The sequence below is a fragment of the Pseudoliparis swirei genome, chromosome 13, assembly GCF_029220125.1.
Source record: "Pseudoliparis swirei isolate HS2019 ecotype Mariana Trench chromosome 13, NWPU_hadal_v1, whole genome shotgun sequence".
Classification (NCBI taxonomy): Eukaryota; Metazoa; Chordata; class Actinopteri; order Perciformes; family Liparidae; genus Pseudoliparis; species Pseudoliparis swirei.
In genome coordinates, this window is record NC_079400.1 from 20,088,133 (window position 1) to 20,111,988 (window position 23,856).

Below are 23,856 nucleotides of genomic sequence, written 5' to 3' on the forward strand. Positions count from 1 at the left end.
CTGCACTTCCCCCCGAACAGACGTTTGAGGTTTCATATTTTCCCCACAATAACGAGAGCGTCTTTCTGTGTTCTGAAGGTGTCGTCTTCCCCCCCCGCTGACAATCGGATGGGGTGAACTCTGGAAACAACTTTCCTCTCGTTTCCTCTCTCCGGCTCGGGGCACTTACATCTCCCATTACATGCTCACTTGCTGCAAATGACATTGTGCCACCCATCCGCGGTTCACTGGGTCAGAACCGTGCACACGGGTGGCTGGGCTCAGCCCGGCCCGGGGCTTTCTTCCACCTCCAATGACCTTCAAGAACCTCAGCGCTGCGTGAATGTTCACAGCTTAACACCGTCTGAGAACCGGGGTCCGGTCTGTCGACGTCGATCTGGACTGGAGGTTCTCCTCGTGCCAGAGGGCGGAGACTCGATGAGATGTTCCAACACGATCGAGTCGTGATTCGTATCAGGAGGTTAATGGTTTATCCCAAACTTCAAAGTGCCAAGTGGACCGGAGCACCCGAGTGTTTGGTTTTAGTTTGCTGCATCAGAAAAAAGCTTGACGATGCTTTTAAAGAGGAAGAACTTGAGACCAGATGCAGGATTTAACCTCTCAAGACATTTATACTGCAACTTCAGATTCTGATGATTGGAACCGATGCTTTATAAGCTGCATTCTCTCTCCTGACCGCCAGGGGGCGACTCCTCTGGTTGTATAGAAGTATATGCTTCATGTGTTAAAGCTGCATTCTCTCTCCTGACCACCAGGCGGCCGACTCCTCTGGTTGTATAGAAGTCTATGCTTCATGTGTTAAAGCTGCATTCCCTCTCCTGACCACCAGGCGGCCGACTCCTCTGGTTGTATAGAAGTCTACGCTTCATGTGTTAAAGCGGCATTCTCTCTCTCTTACTACCAGGCGGCCGACTCCTCTGGTTGTATAGAAGTCTATGCTTCATGTGTTAAAGCTGCATTCCCTCTCCTGACCACGAGGTGGCGACTCCTCTGGCTGTATAGAAGTCTATGCTTTAGCAAACATTAAAAAAACATGCTTCCCCCCAAATTCAATATATTTTAAATATTTGTTATATCAGTGGTTTGTTAATTACAAAAAAAATGAGGCAACTAAAAATGCCTGTTCACGAAAAAACTAAGATATATTTTCAATGTCGGCAAACAAAAGTAGATTTTTCTTTAAAAAACTAAAAAGCACGCTCCACCGTTAGAAAGCTCAACAGTCTGATATCTGTGAAGCGGATTCAGTTCTGTCGTGTCACACTGTTATGAATCCAATTGTTTCGGACACAATCGGACGCATTAATATTCCCCTTTCTCTGCCGTGACTGAGATCAGATGTCATCGTGAAACACGATTGCAAACATTACTGATCACCCTGACCACATCGTGTTTGGCTTTTAGCGTCCGGGCGTTGGATTACGGCTCGGGTTACCGGTCGTGTCCGCTGACCACCGCTCCACTCGTCTCAGCTCAGACTTCAAATCAGAAAAACTAATTTTTGGAAAGTCCCGTTTGCTTCTTGGTGGTTTCATTATTTACTCTGCAGTATTCTTTTGAGAACATCCGATTGTATTCCAGTGCTTTTAAATTAAATGACCATCTTTTCTGTATCTAAATACTTGCATAAGGCCACAATGTCTCATACAGACATTATGTATATATTTAAATATTCAACAGTGTGAAGCTGAGATTCCTGCAAAGTGTAACAAACAACAGACGTCACAGGTGAATTCCTACCTTTTTTTTGGTGGTTTTCTAGGAAATAAATGCCGAACCAGTCGCACCTGAGTGTGAGGAGCTGTCCGAGGAGCTGCACGGCGGCACGACGGTCACCTGCTGGAATGAGCCGCCCATTTAACTAAAGATTAACACCTCCCTCAGCATCACGTGGCGTCAGACAGACAGGTGAGCGTCCGTCTGAGCGTGTGTGTGTGTTGTGGGGGAGTGTACGTCAATGCAGGTGTTTGTCGGTGCTTTGTGACAGCAAACTTTAGTTTACACCTTTTGTACAGGAGGAGATGTCTTCACACGCCAATCCAACAGCTCACTAATAGAAAAATGAAAGTCTCCTTTCATTATTCACAAGTTCTTGATATTCAAAACTATGACGTTGATGAGCTTTAATAATCGCTAATATATGACTGATAGTTTAACTTGGGAGCGAGGGGACTCCAATCACCCAGCGGGCCTCTAACATACTTAATTTCCGGTATTCACACACTTCTGTCCCCAACGGTGTCCACAACGTTCAAATAGTCCCATGATGCTTTTCCTTATCGGATGTGGCGGTGAAACCAAAATATCTTTGAGAAGTATTTGAAAGACATCAGCTCCAAAGAGAACCGCGATGGGCATTATTCTCTGTCTCACTTCTTCCTTCTTTCAAAGAACAAACCGACCGTCCATCCGCCGTCCTCCTTCAGTTCACTTCTACACGTTGAAGTCATCGTCCTTTTTTCTGGTCACGACAAATCGCCGAACAAAAGACGTGAGCGTGCACCTCTTGTTCCCGAGACAACTCGACTCACTTCATAACTGCTTTGCAACCGAACTCCGTTCATTGTGCCGAGCCCCGACTCGGGTTTCAAACCGGGACATCCGTCCACCGTCCGAGTGGAGAAGAGGCTCGTGTGATATCACGGGGCGGTCCTTCTTACGGACCCACGAATAGACCCGTGGAAACCGCAGGGTCGACGTGACTCCTTACCATCCGGCTGGTTGTTCATTGTCCGAAGGGTGTGAAGGGTTTCTAAAGGTGTCTGTGAGGATGCCGAGGGTGGGAACAGAGAGTCTGAAGTAGAGGAAGATGGGGCCTTATTGTTAGGGACAAAGACAAGCAGCCGGTGTGGTAGCACCACGGAGCTGTGAGGAGCGTCACACACCAGGCTCAGGGCTTGGTGACCAGTCGGTGTGCCACTCATATCTTTTGCCTTAATGGCCAGAAGTTGTTTCTGTGTATGCGTGTCCTCAGTAGACCACGTGGTCTGCACTGACTTTGCATTAAGCGTGAGATTAGACCCCTTATGTCAGTGGTGTCCAACTCATCAGCATCATGGCCGCCCTCTTAAAGGGCCGGAAACACTTTATAAACTCCTCGAACATATTGTGAAATAACTCTCTTGATTATTGTTTTCTGGAGTGTAGAAATGTCTCTAATATTATAACATACATCCTCTTCATTTGAAGCCTTCGGGAAACGTTTCTTCAATTTCTTTAAGAAAAGGTGATCACGTGTCTTTCGAGCCGTCAGGGGCCACATGAAATGATGCGGTGGGACGGATTCGGCCCGCGGGCCTTGTGTTTGACACCTGTGCCTTATGGAGGCTAATCAACACATGACTTGGACCCAGGAGACCAGCGTTCCAGACCGGTGTCCCAAAGGTTTTCTCTTCTTCTTCTGAAGATTTTTCCTCTTATGTTGTTTCCATATTTATTGTACTCATTTGACGATGATGTTTCTCCTAAACCTAATTGAATATATTTGTCATGGGATCACCAAAGTCATGAGGATTCATCCCCTGGGGACCACGAAGATCTGTCTCCATATTTTTGCCAATTGTGCGGCTAAAATGTAAATCGTGGCCGGACAGATGTGTGGTTACCAAAAATCAAAAGGGTTTATATATATATATATATATATATATATATATATACGGTGGCCATTTTAGGACATTTCAAGCTCAGTTTGACTCATCAAACCTGTCGGCCAATGGGAGTTCTGAGAAGGTCTCTCGAGTACAGATATGGACGTAAGTCCAGAGTCCATGAGGTGTAACCTCTGGGGACCATGAACCACTGAACCTCGTCTTGTTTGAGCACCAATCTCCTGTAGTCACGGAAAAGAGACATTTATTTAAGCGATCGAGCAATTTGACACCTTCGCTAACTCTGCAGACTGTAACAGTGCAAGGCATAATAAATGACTGCATGCTTTTATTCCTCTCGTGGGTCACGGTGGGGGGTCACTACATTCCTCTGGGTGTCTAAGAGCACCAGTTTTTTAAATCGTTTATACGAACCCGAGTGCATTTTTTAAAAGTGAACAAATGTGCGTCCGTTTGTGTGTCTGTGTGCACGCAAAGTGTTCCAGCATTCCGCGCGGTGGGTTTATTAACGGGGGTCTCGGCAACAACAACAAAATATATATATGAAAAAATAAAAAAGCGGACACATAACGAATCACCTCGTTTCCAGGAAAAATAAAAATGTTATTTGTTCCCAATAAAAATGATCCACAAAAAAATAATAATACTCAGACACAAAGCCAAGGAACGGAAAATTAAAGAGGCCAGAAGGATTTTGGGGTGTGAAATGCAGACACCGGCCATTTTATAAGGAAAAAAGGAAGAAGTTATTAAATCAGTTTCAGTCGCGGTCAGTTGGCATCGCAGGAAAAGGTGAACTGAGGTAAAGCGCTTTCCTCATTCATTTTTTATTTCAGGTACATCTTTGTTGTAAAGTGAGATGAAGCAGAGAAGAAGCATCTAGAGGCGACTTGAACTCTTGGAAGTTCATGTTTCCATAAAATAAACGTACAAACAATTACTAACTTCTGATTAGGCGCAGCAAATAAACATCAATGTGAAACGGGTCCAAAATATCCCGAATATCAGAGAAACTTTATCCCCACTGAGGCCTTCAGGGGGCGCCACGGAGCGAGCTGGACACGCATGGAACCCATCCAACGTCCACAGGTGTCCACAGGTGTCCGCTCACCTGACGTCACATCGTTACGAGTGTGAACGTTGGTTTTGCGTCACGAAGTCCACAAACTATTTTTTCACGCTCAAAATCCAAAATGACGGAAAGAAATAATCCTGCGAAATAAAAACAGATGAAAATAAATGGATCTTTATCCCAACCCTATCTCAATACCTACACGCAGAAAAATAATGGTTCTTTAAAAGGCTTTGTGTTTCTACGAATAACTACTGAAGAATCATTTTTTCGTTGGAAATGGTTCTTTGAAGAACCCTTGTTTGAAAAAGTATTTGTGGAACTAAAAATGGTCTTAAAGAACCATCTTTTGAAGGTTCTTTAAGACACCTTTATAGGTTCTTTGAAGAACTCTTTAAGTTCTTTAAAGAACCTGGTTTGAAAGGTTCTTTGTGGAACCAGAAATGGTTCTTCTATGGCATCACTCTGAAGAACCATTTTTGGTTCCAGGTTGCACCTTCATTTTTCTGTGTGTGCCTAACCCAGTTCTGACTCACCTAAAGCCCGAGAGTCCAGGTATCGGTCGGATTGGTGATAAAAACTATAAAACCCAAAATGTATGTCAATAAATGGGATAGAAAAACTGGCAGAGAAAAAAGATCTCACGTGGGCTGGTGTTACTAAATCCTTCACAGCTCTTTTTAAAATGTACAGAAGCCAACTGAAGTGGTTCCTCATGGTTCTGTGTTCTGTTCACACCTGTCGGGAGCGCCGCTATATTTAGACCCGCCCGCAATGTCCGCCGTGACCACCGGGGGCCGCGCAGGAAGCCCTGCTGGTAAATACGTCCGCGTCGCTCTCCCACATTTGTTTCCTGTGTGTGATCATGTGTTGTGTTCGCGTGCGTCCAGCTCATTCCCATCTGTGCAGCGTGTGCGTGTGTGTATGTGTGTGTGCGATGACATGCGTGTGGTGTGTGTTTTCCCGCGTTAGGAGGTATGTGTGTTATTTCTATCCTAAAACGCAGAACAAGCAAACAAACAGCTTTGCAGTCGGAAGCCGGTCGGCTGTTTAACAGCTGCTGTCCTCCAGGTACACCGCGCTGCCTTCACACACACACACACACACACACACACAAACACACAAACACAAACACACACACATAAACAATCACACACACACACACACGAACACGCTGCATGCAGAATCCCCTCTCTGAGCACAAAGACAGGAAGCTTCTGAAAGTAGCGGTTTTATTTGATAATAGACAACAGAGACACACAAAACTTGTATGTCATGTTGGTTCTGGTGCCCCCTGTGGACTAAAGTGGTAGTGTTGGTTCTGGTGCCCCCTGTGGACTAAAGTGGTAGTGTTGGTTCTACTGCCCCCTGTGGACTAAAGTGGTAGTGTTGGTTCTGCTGCCCCCTGTGGACTAAAGTGGTAGTGTTGGTTCTGGCGCCCCCTGTGGACTAAAGTGGTAGTGTTGGTTCTGGTTCCCCCTGTGGACTGAAGTGGTAGTGCTGGTTCTGGTGCCCCCTGTGGACTAAAGTGGTAGTGTTGGTTCTGCTGCCCCCTGTGGACTAAAGTGGTAGTGTTGGTTCTGCTGCCCCCTGTGGACTAAAGTGGTAGTGTTGGTTCTGGCGCCCCCTGTGGACTAAAGTGGTAGTGTTGGTTCCCCTGTGGACTAAAGTGGTAGTGTTGGTTCTGGCTCCCCTGTGGACTAAAGTGGTAGTGTTGGTTCTGGCGCCCCCTGTGGACTAAAGTGGTAGTGTTGGTTCTGGCGCCCCCTGTGGACCAAAGTGGTAGTGTTGGTTCTGGCGCCCCCTTTGGACTAAAGTGGTAGTGTTGGTTCTGGCGCCCCCTGTGGACTAAAGTGGTAGTGTTGGTTCTGCTGCCCCCTGTGGACTAAAGTGGTAGTGTTGGTTCTGGCGCCCCCTGTGGACTAAAGTGGTAGTGTTGGTTCTGGCGCCCCCTTTGGACTAAAGTGGTAGTGTTGGTTCTGGCGCCCCCTGTGGACTAAAGTGGTAGTGTTGGTTCTGGCGCCCCCTGTGGACTAAAGTGGTAGTGTTGGTTCTGGCGCCCCGTGTGGACTAAAGTGGTAGTGTTGGTTCTGGCGCCCCATGTGGACTAAAGTGGTAATGTCTCTAAGCGCCTTGCCCCATTTAGAAAACCTTTCGTTTTACTTCAGCGGGGTCTGACAGTCTGCCCCTCTCGGTCCTGGTTCTGGTTCTCCTATGGACCCCCTTCCGTCCAGCAGGACCAGCAATTCGTCCTGGGTCTCCGAGCTGTCCTCCTCCCTCTGGAGCTCCGACTACAGGTCCAAGGCTGCAGGTCAAGCTGGATCTGGGTCGGTCCAGCGTGGACTGGTCTCTGCTGAATGTAGGCCTGTTCCCTGGACTGGTCTCTGCTGGATCTGGCTATGTCCACGGTGGACTGGTCTATGCTGGATCTGGCTCTGTCCACGGTGGACTGGTCTCTGCTGGAGTCTGAACTGAAGGAGGTTCTGGTGAACCTGCTAAATGTCATCTGGTTTCACCAGAATCCGATGAGGAGCTTTATGAAGAACTCTACAGAGCCAGACCACATCTTCTCTGATGGTCTGTTTACTGATGGAGGTCTATAGAGGACCAGGACTACACTGAGACTGGATCAGGACCAGGTTCCTGAAGCAGCTAATTCACCTCATTCTCTTTAGTTTAGTTGTATAATTGTCCTTCTGCTTGTCTTTGTGTTTCTATGGATTAGAGACGAGTCAGTACGCCCTTAACATCTCAATCTATTTAGCCAAGATAGAACACACACACACACACTCTCTCTCTCACACACACACACACACACACACACACCTTCGTTCAGACCAAAAAGGAAGCGCTAAATCGGTCAGAAGGGAATTTGGGGCTCGGTGCACTGGCCGCGTATCCGTGAGGTTCCAGTGATTTCACCGCGTCTCGTGTTTCATTCAGAAGCAACTGCTTCATGTGTGTGTGTGTGTGTGTGTGTCTGTGTGTGTGTCTGTGTGCAGTAGTTTCATACGCATTCTTGTGTCACGGCTCATGAAGCCGTGACGTGACGCTAATCCAGCCGAGCACCGCCGGGGGAAGCGGCTGCTCGATGCCGGCTGCTCGATGCCGGCTCCCGACCGCTTCATCTCCTCCGTGTATCTGTGATGTCGCTCGTCTTTTAAAACTCCCTCCTTATGTTTACACATATACAAATATAGAAAACAATAAAACAAGAGCATAGGAGCACGCAGCATTGAGGCAGTAAGAACCGTATTCTCACGAGGATCTCGGCTCCGGCTCCGTAATCACCGTCGGACGTTAATTTGATCGGACAGACTCATAAAAGGTTAAAGTCTCTGTTCACCTGTTTGGTTTTAATCACAGTTTAAATGGCGTGTAAACCTTGTTTATGATGCAGTGCTCAGAGCCGCCATCTATCAAATCAAGGTGTCTGAAACTCACCGACGCACTAACAATTTCCTTCATCTCTTCGTGCGGTTTACTGGCTTTTTATACAGGCGGCGTAAACAGCCTCTTAGGTACCGCAATAAAAACACTCACCTCGGCTTGAACTTTCAGAAAGAACCCAAAACCTCTCAGATTCTCCACCGTGAGAGTCTTCAAAATGTGTCTTTATCATGAGAGTCTTCATGGTGAGAGTCTTCATCATGAGAGTCTTCATTGTGAGTCTTCATGGTGAGATTCTTCATGGTGAGTCTTTATGGTGAGAGTCTTCATGGTGAGTCTTCATGGTGAGAGTCTTCATGGTGTGTCCTCATGGTGAGAGTCTTCATGGTGAGAGTCTTCATTGTGAGTCTTCATGGTGAGAGTCTTCATGGTGAGTCTTCATGGTGAGAGTCTTCATGGTGAGTCCTCATGGTGAGAGTCTTCATGGTGAGAGTCTTCATGGTGAGAGTCTTCATGGTGAGTCCTCATGGTGAGAGTCTTCATGGTGAGAGTCTTCATTGTGAGTCTTCATGGTGAGAGTCTTCATGGTGAGTCTTCATGGTGAGAGTCTTCATGGTGAGTCTTCATGGTGAGAGTCTTCATGGTGAGTCTTCATGGTGAGTCCTCATGGTGAGTCTTCATCATGAGTCTTCATTGTGAGTCTTGATGGTGAGTCCTCATGGTGAGAGTCTTCATCGTGAGAGTCTTCATTGTGAGTCTTCATGGTGAGAGTCTTCATGGTGAGTCTTCATTGTGAGAGTCTTCATGCTGAGTCTTCATGGTGAGAGTCTTCATGGTGAGAGTCTTCATGGTAAGAGTCTTCATGGTAAGAGTCTTCATCTGAGAGTTTTCAGGGTGAGTCTTCATGATGAGAGTCTTCATGGTGAGTCTTCATTGTGAGAGTCTTCATGGTGAGTCTTCATTGTGAGAGTCTTCATGGTGAGTCTTCATCGTGAGAGTCTTCATGGTGAGTCGATCCCCGCTCTCCCCATTTAGTTGCAAGTCGAAGTGTCCTTGAGCAAGGCACTGAACCCCCAGTTGCTTTCCGGGCGCATCACTGCAGTCCACTGCTCCTTAATAACTAAGGATGGGTTAAATGCAGAGAACTAATTTCCCCTTGGGGATTAATAAAAGTGTATATTTATTTTATTTATTTATTCATGGTGTGAGTCTTCATGGTGAGAATCTTCATGGTGAGTCTTCATGGTGAGCATCTTCATTGTGAGAGTCTTCATTGTGAGTCTTCATGGTGAATCTTCATGGTGAGAGTCTTCATGGTGAGTCTTCATGGTGAGAGTCTTCATGGTGAGTCTTCATCGTGAGAGTCTTCATCGTGAGAGTCTTCATCGAGAGAGTCTTCATCGTGAGAGTTTTCATCGTGAGTCTTCATCGAGAGAGTCTACATCGTGAGAGTTTTCATCGTGAGAGTCTTAAAGCCTGAACCTCAGTCTCAACCTCAAGTGTTTGATTTCTTCCTCCAGGTGTTCAGCAACGGAAACGGTGAAATCCAGTTCAGGTGCTTGTGGTGTACATGTGTAGCCCTGAGCCCTCAGGAGACCCTCCTCTCGTCGCCCTTTGACCGTTAGCGTTGCTTCTAAAGAGAACGAGTGACCCGGTCTGCCTGGGGGTCAAAGTCCCATCGGACCGCTGAGTGAATGACCTTCCTGTAATCATTCAGGTGGAAACTCACAGGAGAAGTTAATTCCTAATGTGTCTCACCAAATACTCAATTCTACGAGATTTACATTTGAACGCATCGCGTTAACGTTCTAATTCACCCGTTGCTAATAACGCTTAATGCGGTCGGGCTTGAACGCGTCATAGTGAAACTCAATGCAACCTCCATTCGTTAGCTAACGTTCACTCACTCTCCTGCTGTCGATTTTACCAAATTTTTTCATTAATTGTCACCATGTAGCATCATCCGATGTGTTTGTCTCCAGCCGCGATGCTAACGCCACATCTTCTGGATTTAGTTATCGACTTGGTACAGCTGCGTAAAGTCGTTTTCATGATAAACTGCCGGCGTAACTTTTTATATTACGATGCAACGGCTTAACCACAGGATAGAGAGCGAGCTTTTTCCTAATGGAGACGACATTATGAATGATTTATTCATCATGTGGAGGTAAATGCACATAGCATGAGAAAGACATATTGTAAAGGTCAGCTCCCCCCCCCCCCCCCCCCCGACCAATCTCCTTCTTTTTCACGTCTTCAAAGCTTTGGAAACTTCTCTGGAGTTATTTTGTAGCTTGAAACAGCGGAGGACAACTTGTAAGTGTTTCCAGCTATTTGGGTTTTTCCAACGGTTTCCACTCACTTTTTTTTTGTTGGGGGTTGAATCAGCACTTTTAGGACGTATACCTTTCTCCGTCGTGGACTTCTGGGCTCGTGCAGGCCTTTTCATTATCAGATTGTAAACATTGAAGAAAAAAAAAATAGTTGTCGCGGCGTTAGCAAACAGAAGGAACCGGGACAGGAAACAGATAATGCTCATTTGGTTCTGGACGATGAGCGGCGCAACGTCAAAAGTCGGATAAGAAGTCGGACGTGACGAGGAGCGTCGGGCTCCGTGAACCGAGACGCAGCCGTCGAGTTAGAAAACTGAATTAAAGGGAATATATTTCTTCCCCTGTCTGGAACCGCTGAAGTGGGTGTTGAGCGGTCGGGAGTGAAAAGAGGATGAGGAAGCGGTGCCTGCGTGAAGACGCGTCCCTCGAGGAAATAACAATAAAGACTTTGCTGAAAGGCCTTTTAGATTTACGAGCCCCGCGGACCGCAGAGCCGCTCCGCTGTGGGAAAGAAGAGCCGGAGGAGTGGAAACACCGCGGCGCTGTCACCGAGTCGGGGTCTGGCAGCCGGGCCGGCGCAGTCAAGTAAAAACCACAGTAACCACGGGCCGCTTCCTCGCCGCCTCGCCGGTGACCCTGGTGCACGGCGGTTTGCTTTCACCCTCCTGTTACCTTTGGGGTCAATTTGTACCCATTCAATATTTAACGTCTCTAAAAAAAATATTGACATCCTTTTTTCTGCTTCATATTTCATGACTTTTCCTAATTTATTGGGGACAACTGGGAAAACATCAAATTCACATGATGATATGTTTTCAATGTCCTGTAAACAACTTGTACGCATCGGTGTTCTTTGGGGTCAATTTGACCCCAGGCTGTTTTTCACTGTGTAAAACATATAAGAACTAGAATGGGCACTCGGTAGAGCGCATACCTTCGCATATCACAAGATTGGGCATTGAATTATGAACATTTTGGCATTAGTTGCATGCCAATTGGATGAAAATTGACCGCGCTATGGTAAAAAGAAGATTCTGACCTTTTCATGACCTTGACCTTTGACCCGATCGATCCCAAAATCTAACCAAATGGTCCCCGTATATTAACCAATCATCCCACCAAATTTCATGCGATTCAGTTTAATACTTTTTTAGTTATGCGAGTAACACGCATACAAATAAATAAATAAATAAAAATACATGGCGATCAAAACATAACCTTCCGCATTTTCAATGCGAAGGTAAATATCAACTTTTTTATTTATTTAAAGGGATATTTAGGTAGTCAACAAACAAACATAAAGTACCTCACACTTAAACTTGGGAAACAATATTAATTATAGTAATTTTCTGTAGGTTTTATTTGCTGTGGTCGAATTGACCCCGAGGGTAAAAGATGTTAGCACATGTGAAGGTAACCGGAGGGTTAAACCTCCTTCTGTTTTAAAGTTGCACCAGATGGCGGCGAGAGGTTACCGTGCGTGTTACGACCGCGACCCCTTTGACCTTCATGGCAACCGACTGATGGCGGTTTTCAGTTTCCACTGTCGGCGGATCTGCCAATTAGATCTTTAGTTGCGTGTCACGAAGAGACGGCAACGTCGGTCCAGACCGAAATAAATACCGGATGATGACATTCGTCCCCCGGGGAATTAAATCCTACAGACTTTTTCCTGCAGCAGCACCATGAGTTTGGCATTCTTATTTCAGACTACTGGATTTACTCAAGATGAAGACATTCAGAATTAAAGAAAAACAATGACCATTTCCATTGACGTGTGTTGTGTCCCCATAACAACTCCTTCCACTTCCTTTTCTATTTCGAAGGACTTAAGCGATGCCGACATTGTTGTGACTTTCGGTTCAGGTATTCATGGTCGCAAGAATTGTAAGAACATTGATGCTCTAACTTTTTTTTTATTGTCAACCTTTTGATTTGCCAAAAAACGATCGGTCTCAGCTCGACTTTGTGACTTTCACCTCAAAGAATCGTCCCAAAGCAACTCTTTAAGTCTCGTGTTCACCTGAGAAGTGCTCATTAGTTTTTTGGAAACTCATTCAGCATTACAAAAGAAATCAGACTCAATTAAAACCAAAACTACAATAGGGGAACACGCTAAACTAAAGTGTCTAAACATATTAGTATTGCCTGTATGAGCATGTTAGCATGCTAATGTTAGCATTTAGCTCAAAGCAAATCCCATTTTCTGACCATTCATTTTAAAATGAGACCAAAATCTGGTGCTTAAAATTATTTTTGATGCAGGCTATTATGATTATATTTTAAAGTGGCGTTCAGAAAGTGGAGCAACGATAACAGCGAATAACTTCCGTGAGTGAGGACGTCAACACGTCCCGGGCCCGGAGGCTCGGAGGCCCGGAGGCCCGGCCCGGATGGGGAACACCGCTGGTTCCCCCAGCTGGGCCCACAACCTACTCGGCCTCCACCTGCGACAACAAACAGCTCTGTTACCTCCTCCACTGACGCCATTTAACCCTTTCACTGGTATGGCCCCGGGGACAGAGCCAACCACTCTCTCTCCTCACGCTGAGCAAAGGGAGCGTCACACATGTGAGTTCATATGGAATCATCTTTTTCACTGGTTCGTTCATTCGATTGGGTGTCACTTCATTGAGACCCCTTTAGAGTCCAACATGACATCCGTCTCATTGGCCGCTGCTCTCGGCGCGCTGAGCGGCGGTCCTCCAGACGTGAGCCTCCGGCTGATGTTGTGAACCCAAACACCAGGGCGTTTGTTGTTCCTACTTTGGTGGGATTTCCACAACAAGTATGAAGCAGAAATAGTGGTTATTTCTTCCATGGTGGACGGAGAAAATGATAACTGTGAGTAAAGCCAGGGAGATAAGCCCCGCCCCCTCTAGGGCGCGAATGACGCGAATAATCCACAAATAGTCGGGCGAGTAAAGCGTCGTGAATATTCACATTACGCAGCATAAAATCGATGGAGGTGTAACAATAAGTAGGGGTTAAGTCTGGTTGTATAGAAGTCATAGGGCGACTATGGGTGAGTGGGTAGCAGGTCCGTCTTTCAATCAGGGGGTTGGAGGTTCAATCCCCGCCCTAGTCGATGTGTCCTTGAGCAAGACACTTAACCCTGAGTTGCTCCCTGTAGCTGCGTCTACAGTGAATGAATGTAACAGTACTGTAAGTCGCTTTGGATAAAAGCGTCAGCCAAATGACATGTAATGTAATGTAATGTAAAAGTCTATGCTTCATGTGTTAAAGCTGCATTCTCTCTCCTGACCACCAGGGGGCGACTCCTCCGGTTGTATAGAAGTCTATGCTTCATGTGTTAAAGCTGCATTCTCTCTCCTGACCACCAGGGGGTGACTCCTCCGGTTGTATAGAAGTCTATGCTTCATGTGTTAAAGCTGCATTCTCTCTCCTGACCACCAGGGGGCGACTCCTATGGTTGTAGAGAAGTCTATGCTTCATGTGTTAAAGCTGCATTCTCTCTCCTGACCAATAGGGGGTGACTCCTCTGGTTGTATAGAAGAGGACCTCGGTGCTTCCAGAGGCCGTGGACTCGTTGAAGCTTCTAGCTTCTCGCTCATTGAGAAGTGACTGGTCAGACGCATTAATCGATCTCAGATGTGTTGATGGTTCCAGAGCTTTAAGGGAAACTTTGTTCTAGCTTTTCTCTTTTACAGCCTTTGGCTCATTTCTGCATTTATATATATATATATATTTGTGTGGGTCCGTATCCCGCCCAGTCCTCATAACGCTTGTAAGTCACACAGACTCATTAAAGTGATGGATTGGCTGCTTGGGGCTTTTTGCTTTTTCCACCACTTTATTTACCTGTTTTGGAGTTTGCACCGACTGGATGGGAACACAATTTTTTCTAATTCATAGGACACATGTCACCGTGGACTGTATTTCTTTTTTGGGTGGTTTCTAATCGGCCAGCAACTCTTTTTTCCCGTGCTGGCGTGTAGACGGCTCTGTTGGTTAAACCTAATGTTGTGTTAAATTGACTCGTTTCAAAGTTTAGTAATATTTTTAAATACTTATTTAGTGTAATCAACGTAAAAATAAAACATACAAAAGGGTTGCTTAGAAGTCCTACCAACATTACAGTCTGCAGATACAAATAACTACACCAAGAAAACGACTGCGCGCTGGCCTTTGGTATCTTTCATAATATAATTGATGAATCTTAACACTATAAATAAACATAAATAAACTTTACTTTCATTTGGCTTGATTTTGAGTGAGCGGGTCAACGTGACCCTGAACAGGTGTCTCATCTCTACTTATGTTCATCACCCCATGAAAAGAAAAAAATGCAAATACAATTTAGGAGAAAATACATGTTACGGGAGACTGATGCAATTTATTTCTAGATGTTTCCAATGGACCTAAACAAATAGTTTGAACATGTATTTCTCATGAACACGAGTGAGTACTCCTGATTGAAGTCTGATCTATGGAGGGGTGAATAACTCCACTAAAGACGGATTGAATCGTTAGTAATGGTGTTGGTGATGAGGTACAAACTATATTTATGAGGACTTCTTTTGGTTTCTGATCACTTTTGGATGCTTCAACATGCAGCGGGTCACGTTGACCCAGCAACATCGAGGCTGTGCCTACGAAACAGACTTAACAGGAGTGTTAAAGAGCCACACACATGGTTTTCCTAAGCTGTCAATTTTATGGATAATTTCTGATGTGGTTACAGATTTATTACCCCCCCCCCCCCCCCCCAACTAAAGTAAGCGCAGCAGCTGCAGGTAATTACTCACCCGCCTTGCTCCGCCTCGACTTCCCCGCCTCTCTCTGACTCCGCCGTGGCCTCCGCACACTCGCATGCAGTCAGGTGTCGAGTAATTTGTGCAGTTACTGCACGTCATCGACGTCGATGATATGCACGCACCAACTCAACTCTCTCAGGACATCTGAATGTTTGGCACGAAGGTTCTTTAATTAAAGAAGAAAAACACGGTACTACACATCCATGTGGTTATCGAGACCATTTATAGTGTGTCATCGTTATCAGGATATGAGTGGACCTGTATCGTCAGAGGGTGAGCCCTCAATCAATGACTAATTAATTACAGAGGTCGAGATTTATGCCTAACTTCAGGCTTTCAAGATAATGCCTAAGCTACACCTCAACCGATCGAGGTCAATGCCCTTTCAATGCCTAACCTCAACCTATCAAGGGCAACGGCTAACCTTAAACAATCAAGGTCAATATCCCTTTCAAGGCCTAACCTCAACCAATCAAGGGCAACGGCAAACCCTAACAATCAAGGTCAATGCCCTTTCAAGGCCTAACCTCAACCAATCAAGGGCAACGGCAAACCCTAACAATCAAGGTCAATGCCCTTTCAAGGCCTAACCTCAACCAATCAAGGGCAACGGCAAACCCTAACAATCAAGGTCAATGCCCTTTCAAGGCCTAACCTCAACCAATCAAGGGCAACGGCAAACCCTAACAATCAAGGTCAATGCCCTTTCAAGGCCTAACCTCAACCAATCAAGGGCAACGGCAAACCCTAACAATCAAGGTCAATGCCCTTTCAAGGCCTAACCTCAACCTATCAAGGGCAACGGCTAACCTTAAACAATCAAGGTCAATATCCCTTTCAAGGCCTAACCTCAACCAATCAAGGGCAACGGCAAACCCTAACAATCAAGGTCAATGCCCTTTCAAGGCCTAACCTCAACCAATCAAGGGCAACGGCAAACCCTAACAATCAAGGTCAATGCCCTTTCAAGGCCTAACCTCAACCAATCAAGGACAACGGCAAACCCTAACAATCAAGGTCAATGCCCTTTCAAGGCCTAACCTCAACCTATCAAGGGCAACGGCTAACCTTAAACAATCAAGGTCAATATCCCTTTCAAGGCCTAACCTCAACCAATCAAGGGCAACGGCAAACCCTAACAATCAAGGTCAATGCCCTTTCAAGGCCTAACCTCAACCAATCAAGGGCAACGGCAAACCCTAACAATCAAGGTCAATGCCCTTTCAAGGCCTAACCTCAACCTATCAAGGGCAACGGCTAACCTTAAACAATCAAGGTCAATGTCCTTTCAAGGCCTTGCCACAAATAATCAATGTCAATACCCTTTTAAGGTCAATGCCTGACCTCAACCAATTAAGGTCAATGTCCTTTCAAGGCCTAACCCCAACCAATCGAAGGCAACGCCTAACCTCAACCAATCGAGGTCAATGTCCTTTCAATGCCTTGCCCCAAACAATGGATGTCATTACCCTTTTAAGGTCAATATTTAGCCTCAAACCAATAGAGGTCAATACCCTTTTACGGTCAATGTCTAACCTCAACTAATCAATGTCAAGTAATTAGCCATTGCATCGAAGGTTACATGTACAATATGAAGTTTTCCTTTTCGTGATGCATCATGGGAGTTGGCTCTCAGTCGTCACCCCAGAGACTCAGATTCTTGGGGGCGTCGGACACCGACTCCCAAAAATGAAAACCATGTTTAAAAGCTGCAGCATCATTTTAGTTTCTGAAGTAAGAGGATGCGACTATATCTTCCAAACCGCCCGCGGCCCGGTCACGGTAACCGTCTGCGAACCCGTCTCCCCTCCGGCACGGCGGCGGCGTTGCGGAGTGATAATTCAGCCGGAACAGCAGCCTGGCAGCCGGCGGCGCGAGGTGCACTCAGTACTCTCTCCCAGGCTGCACTGGGGTGAGGTCCCACCATGCGCTCATGCCCATAACTCAACCGCAGCCAAACCAACTCATTAGTGGAACAATCCTCGCCACGCACTGGCCTGTGTGTGTGTGTGTGTGTGTGTGTGTGTGTGTGTGTGTGTGAAGCATGAAAAAGGGTGAGATTTCATGTTGTTCTGGAAGATTTGTCATCACAAGCCTCAGAATGCATTATATTGTTACAATATCTCTCGTATTCCAACTACCTGTAACATTTTCCGATTCGCTAATATTTTCCATGATATTTTCCCACATTCGCTCGAATCACTCCCAACACATTATCTGCACATTAGCCGCTCTCCGCTCGCACACTATTTATCCACGGTGCAAAAGAAATATTCCAAACGAGTGCCGAGTGCCCTCGTTTAATGTGCGTATTAACCTTTATGAAAACAGAAAGCTTATAAACGTATGAGCAACACCTCAAAGCGCGCCGCGAGAGACTTTAACGAGGAATGCTCGCCGTATAAATCGTGATCCGTTTATAGACACTTTGCCTTTCTGTCCTCGTTAACTCATTAAACATGTGTGAACGTTACGGCTCCGGCGCTCTGTGACACGGCGCTCGCTAATGAACGGCTGAATCATCCTCTGGTGTACATGTTCAGCACGCTGCATTTTAAGGAAATAAATGTGGCGTTACAACCACGTCTTCGTGTTAAAAACGTGCAGAAATATTAATTATCTGGGTTTTCTTGTCATTTTAACTTGATTTATAAGGATTGGAGGACGTCCAGTAGATGTGAGCGCTTCAAGGTCAAAGCTTTACACGACCCTTTGCAGGCACTGTGACCTTGGCAGATAAGGTTGGTTGATTAAATAGAACAATGAAACTTATCCAGATATTTAAATATATATATATATATTTATATATATATTAAACTTATCCAGATATTTAAATATATATATATATTAAACTTATCCAGATATTTATATATATATATAAATTAAACTTATCCAGATATTTAATGATATATATATATATATATATTAAACTTATCCAGACATTTAAATATATATATATATTAAACTTATCCAGATATTTAAATATATATATATTATTTAACTAATGACTAGACTTCAACCTGCACCAAACGCTTAATTGGATAATAAATAATTACTACACAAGAGATATGCATTAAAACAATAATAATACGTGCACATTGCCTCTAAGTGGTGCAGTTTAACTTTTAAAAGTATACGTTACTACCTAACTACCAGCAGAAGCCTTTACTGGCGTTTTTAAACCAACTTATTGATTTAATTGGCATTCAAGCAGAAATAATACCCGATAATCTCTGGGAACTATTCTATAATTATTTGATTGTTTGTTATTAAAACATGACGGACCACATTAGTAGTAAAGTCGTATTAATCTACGTGACTTTGAACTCACGACCGAATAGTAAATCTCTTCCACTCGAGAAGCGAGCGTCATGATAAATAACTTGTTGGATGGCTTTGTTTGGCCACGGAGACGTTGTTGTGCCGGGTGATTCTTCGAGGATGCTTTTTAATTGCACCTTTTTGCCTTTTGGTTCACTCTCCCCGGCGACGGCTCGATGGTTACGGCTGTTTTCAGTCGTAAATCACTCCGGCTTTCACTCGCTCGCTCGGGGCTGGACTCAATTATTCGGCCCAGTTGGGTTGATTTTAATTGTCAGACAAGCAAATAAGACACAACGGGGAAAAAATATTCCTTTTTGTATGTATCCCGTAAGCTCTGCATGTCCATTTGACTTGATGTGTTGTTGAAATGTTCCTCTTTTTAAAGTAATGTCATCCATTGGCTAGCATAATTATCCAAGTCACACTACTGATGTGTTGTTGAAATGTGCCAGGTGCGTTAGCATGGTGCCGGGTGCATTGGCCAGCTGCGTTAGCCAGCTGCGTTAGCTAGCTGCGTTAGCCAGGTGCGTTACCGCGGTGCCGGGTGCGTTAGCGAGGTACCAGGTGTGTTAGCTTGATGTGTTGTTGAAATGTTCCTCTTTTTAAAGTAATGTCGATGTGTCCTAAAAAGAAATGTTTCTCCTGGATTCAAAGGAAGTCGTTACCTCTCCGGGTCCCGAGAGGGGAGACGCTGGAGCGGCGCTGGAGCCGTGGCCGCCGGCCAGGCCCAACTCGGACCTGTGGTTTTCTGTGGCGCTGGTGCACATTCTGGTGGGTACGAGTCATGCGAGGCTGACCGGGTCAGAAGAGACACAGCGAGGTGAGGAAGGGGGTAAAGCGAGGGAAGCTGGAAGGGAAGATGGGGAGCGTGGAAAAAAGGAGGTGATGTAAGGAAAGGAGGTGATGGGCCAGAAGGAAGCAATCGTTTCCTCTGGCGGAGGGACCTCGTGTCCACGGGAGCCTCAACGGTACCGACAGCTGATTCATGATGACATCAACCGGTCGGACTCCGATGACCCGCCGCTCGCCTGAAGGCGTCGGCAAAGTGATTTATTTGTTGTTGCTTTGTGTCAATTAGACAAAACCACTAGAAATATTTAGATGTTGTTTATATCAATGTTTTAAAGCAGGTGCGTTAGCGGGATGCTAGGTGTGTTAGCGGGATGCTAGGTGCGTTAGCGTGATGCTAGGTGCGTTAGCGTGATGCCAGGTGTGTTAGCGGGATGCTAGGTGCGTTAGCGTGATGCCAGGTGTGTTAGCGGGATGCTAGGTGTGTTAGCGTGATGCTAGGTGCGTTAGCGTGATGCTAGGTGCGTTAGCGGGATGCTAGGTGTGTTAGCGGGATGCTAGGTGCGTTAGCGTGATGCCAGGTGTGTTAGCCTGATGCTAGGTGCGCTAGCGTGATGCTAGGTGCATTAGCGTGATGCTAGGTGCGTTAGCATGATGCCAGGTGTGTTAGCCTGATGCTAGGTGCGTTAGCGTGATGCTAGGTGCATTAGCGTGATGCTAGGTGCGTTAGCGTGATGCTAGGTGCATTAGCGTGATGCTAGGTGCATTAGCGTGATGCTAGGTGCGTTAGCGTGATGCCAGGTGCGTTAGCGTGATGCTAGGTGCATTAGCGTGATGCTAGGTGCGTTAGCGTGATGCTAGGTGCATTAGCGTGATGCTAGGTGCATTAGCGTGATGCTAGGTGCGTTAGCGTGATGCCAGGTGCGTTAGCGTGCTGCCTCTCTGGGGGCAAAGCGCTTCGTGACTGCGGTGAACATTTAGTTTACAAAAATGTTTCTTCCGTGAAACCATTTTGTGACTTTCTGTCTGTTTTAACTTGTGACTTTGTTATTTTTAAATGTTTGTAAATGACCCGCCGCAGCAATCAGGGCTTTTAATTCATGTGATTGACAATAACAATGACAATATCTAAAAAACATTCTATCACTTTGATCTTTTCTTTCTGCAAAACAAGCTCGTCCCGACCAACAGGATGGTGACATCCGCCCGTCAATCAAACCTCTCGGGGGCGGAGCCTGTCCTCTGCTGCCTTCCAGACCTTTTTTTGGCTCATTTTCTGTTTTGGAACAAAATCTTTCTTCCCGCTGACATTTCAGGACGCTCCGAACCTCCGAACTCGTTCTCTAAGAATATAAACAAACTAGAAAAAAAGAAACCTTGTTATTTTATTTACTCGGCGACGCTGCGTCTCGTTTCCACCTCACGAGGAGATGTAGGGTCGATGGGGGTCGACGAAGGTCATGAAGACCTCCAGAGACCGGCTCGTCTAGATACGATGCATGAACGCAAGTGTGGGCGTCGTCCTGTACATGAAGCGGCCGATCGCCACGTCGACCTCGACCTCTCGACGTGTAAATACACCGCGCCCCATCGGCGTGGCACAAGCCAACAGGCCACGCCCCCCCCCCCCCCCCCCCTGGATTCCGCATAGTTTCCACTCACTTGTTCACTTACACAAATAAGTAAAAGGCATGTTTTTCGGAGTATCCCTTTATGTCTTCTTGTCTGATCTCAGCCGGGCTCCAATCAGAGGACCACCGGGCCGGGCCGGCACAGAACAGCGCTGACCCCGGCGGAGGCCACCGGTCTGGACCGCTCCAGGGAAAAAAGGCTTCAATTTGCTGAATGTTGTCAGACGGCGTGTCGCGGGCCGGCGGGAAAGCGCCTCTCTTGTTTTCATTCACTTCTCTCCTGAGTCTCGGGGCTCAGGTCTGTCCTCAGAGGCCGAGACGCATACCTGCGCCCATTGGGAACGCATTAGGAGGCGATGTGTTCACTCTTTCCGTACGAGGGGTGACATATTCGTCTGGTATGGGCGGCGGCGTTTTTTTGTTGTTGGGTCGGCCAAAAAACCTTCTTGAGAGGAGAGAGAGAGCGTGAGAGAGCTCTGCTGCTAGTTAGCATACGGGGCCGGACCTCAGGGGCCACGGAGCGGGCAGATGAGTGTGTAGGAATGAAATACACACACACACACACACGCACACACACACACGCACACACGCACACACACGCACACACACGCGCACACACACACACGCACACGGATGCACACACACACACGCACATGCACACACACGCACACACGCACGCACACACACACACGCACACACACGCACACGGATGCACACACACACACGCACATGCACACACACGCACACACACACACACGCACGTCCAGGCATGCAGACGCTGATCGGTCGGCATCCGTTTCGCGTGTCTGTTTTCTTCTGCTTTCATAAACTCGTGCGAGCGAGCCAAGGCCGCGTTGCCGCCATGTGTTCTCCCCCCCCCCTCTCCCCCCCCCCCTTCCCACGCCACACATTAGCGAGCGGGAGACGGCAGGCTGGCCACGCACGCCATCTCTGAGGATCCTGGCTGTCAAACCGGCGGACTCAGTACTTTCATCTCGTCCTCCCGGCAAGAGAAGACGAGCTACTTCATCCACAGATATGCCCCCCCCCCCCCACACACACACACACACACCCTTTGTGTTCTGCAGGACCGTCTTCCATTTAGATTTGCCCCCCCCCCCCCACCCCTCCTCTCTCGCAGGTCATCGCTTCCGAACGCGTCGCTCTCCGTCATCTTCTCACCTCGGGTTTCTCCTCCATTCTCTTGACCCCCCCACCCCCCCCGTACAGATGGAACGACCCGGCAGAGGCATGTCGCCGGCGCTCGCTGTCCGACCACAAAACAAAAAGACTCGCTGGGAAACGCTGATCACCTCCAGATGCCTCGGCGTCTCTCACGGCCGCCTTAACGTACATGCGCTTAGACATCTGCAATAATGTTTCCACCCCCCCCCCCCCCCCCCATATTTAGAGCTCTTTAGTGCAGAGGGAACTGTGGCTGTTTCTTTCCCAGGGTCAGCTTGGGTTCCTCTTGAACGCCACATGTTATCAAATATTTGTATCAGTCGTATTGGAATTCCAGCCTAATAGAAACAAGTTTTTGGTTTCTTTTCTACACGAGATCTTTAAACCGTTTCATTTTGTCCACCTGCATTTCAAAATAAGCCGTTAGAAGAAACTGGAAACCTTCTCGACCTTTTTTACCTGCTCGTTTTGCTCCCCGTAGCGTTGCAAAGTTTTGCAAAACGTTGCAAAGTGTTGCAACGTGTTACTAAGTGTTACTAAATGTTACTAAGTGTTCCTAAGGGTTACAAAACGTTACAAAGTGTTACAAAGTGTTACTAAGTGTTACTAAGTATTACAACGTGTTACTAAGCGTTGCTTTACTTTTTTTCCCTTCTTTCTTTGGGGATGTGAGGTGCAGCGTGGAACGTGTTTAAAGCTCCTGCTGGGAGCTGCTGGTCCGTACACACTCATTACATGGCAGACAGCATGTTAAAAGCTCTCTTGTTAAACACACACACACACACACACAGAACTCACTCCAGCTGCTTCTGTCCGTCTGATTACTCGAGCGGTTTTAAAAATCTTAAACGCGGCCCGACTGCGATCTGCTGGAGCTTCGCTTCGATTGGCCGAGAGGATCAAGGCCCCCACCCCCCCTTCTGTTTACCGTGAGCTCATCTTCGTGCAGACGTAAGAGAAAACTACAGCCGCCAACCTGCTCGGGTTTCTTTAAACTATTACCGGTGTTGTTCACTAAAACACAGTCACCGTGCCGTAAACCACAGGAACCAAGAGAACCAAGAGAACCAAGAGAAACAAGAGAACAAAGCAATGATACCAAAATAATTAATTATTCTAAGATTGTAAAACACAGCTTCCTGCTCTCCGTGTGCTCGGCAACCTGCAGGTCAAAACTTCTCTGAATTTTTGCCTCGTGACCGTTGCTCTCAGATGGATCCGTCATAGCCTCCCTGTTGCGCTGAGGATTTCAGAATTTAATGTTTTTCGCAGAATCATTTAAAATCATCGATTTAAAATATTACATGAAGAATACCGTTTTTTTTGGGACGAGATATAATATCGTGAAGCTGAGTTTCATCTCTCACATTTCTGATCCGTCTGCCGGGAGGCAGGAGTGGCGACCGGGAAAGCGCCACCATAACAGCGCGGCCGCGCCCGCCATGAGAGCGCCGCCGTGCCCGCCATGCGGCCCGTGTTGGTCACGGCGTGATTGTTTTCACGCTGCCGACCGGAATGAGCCCGAAGAGAAAGACAGAAGCCTTTGAAGCCTCGTCTCCGTGGAAACACTCTGAACCGCCGCCGCGTCCTCGCAGAGAGGCGAGGAACTCCACGAGGCCCGTAGGTGTGTGTGTGTGTGTGTGTTCTGGAAGTTCAGCCTCACTGGGAGGAATGTGGCTTTGATGAGGTCCGTCAGAGCGACTCGGCCTTCTGATAACTTTTGTTTTCGCCCTGAATTCTTTCCTG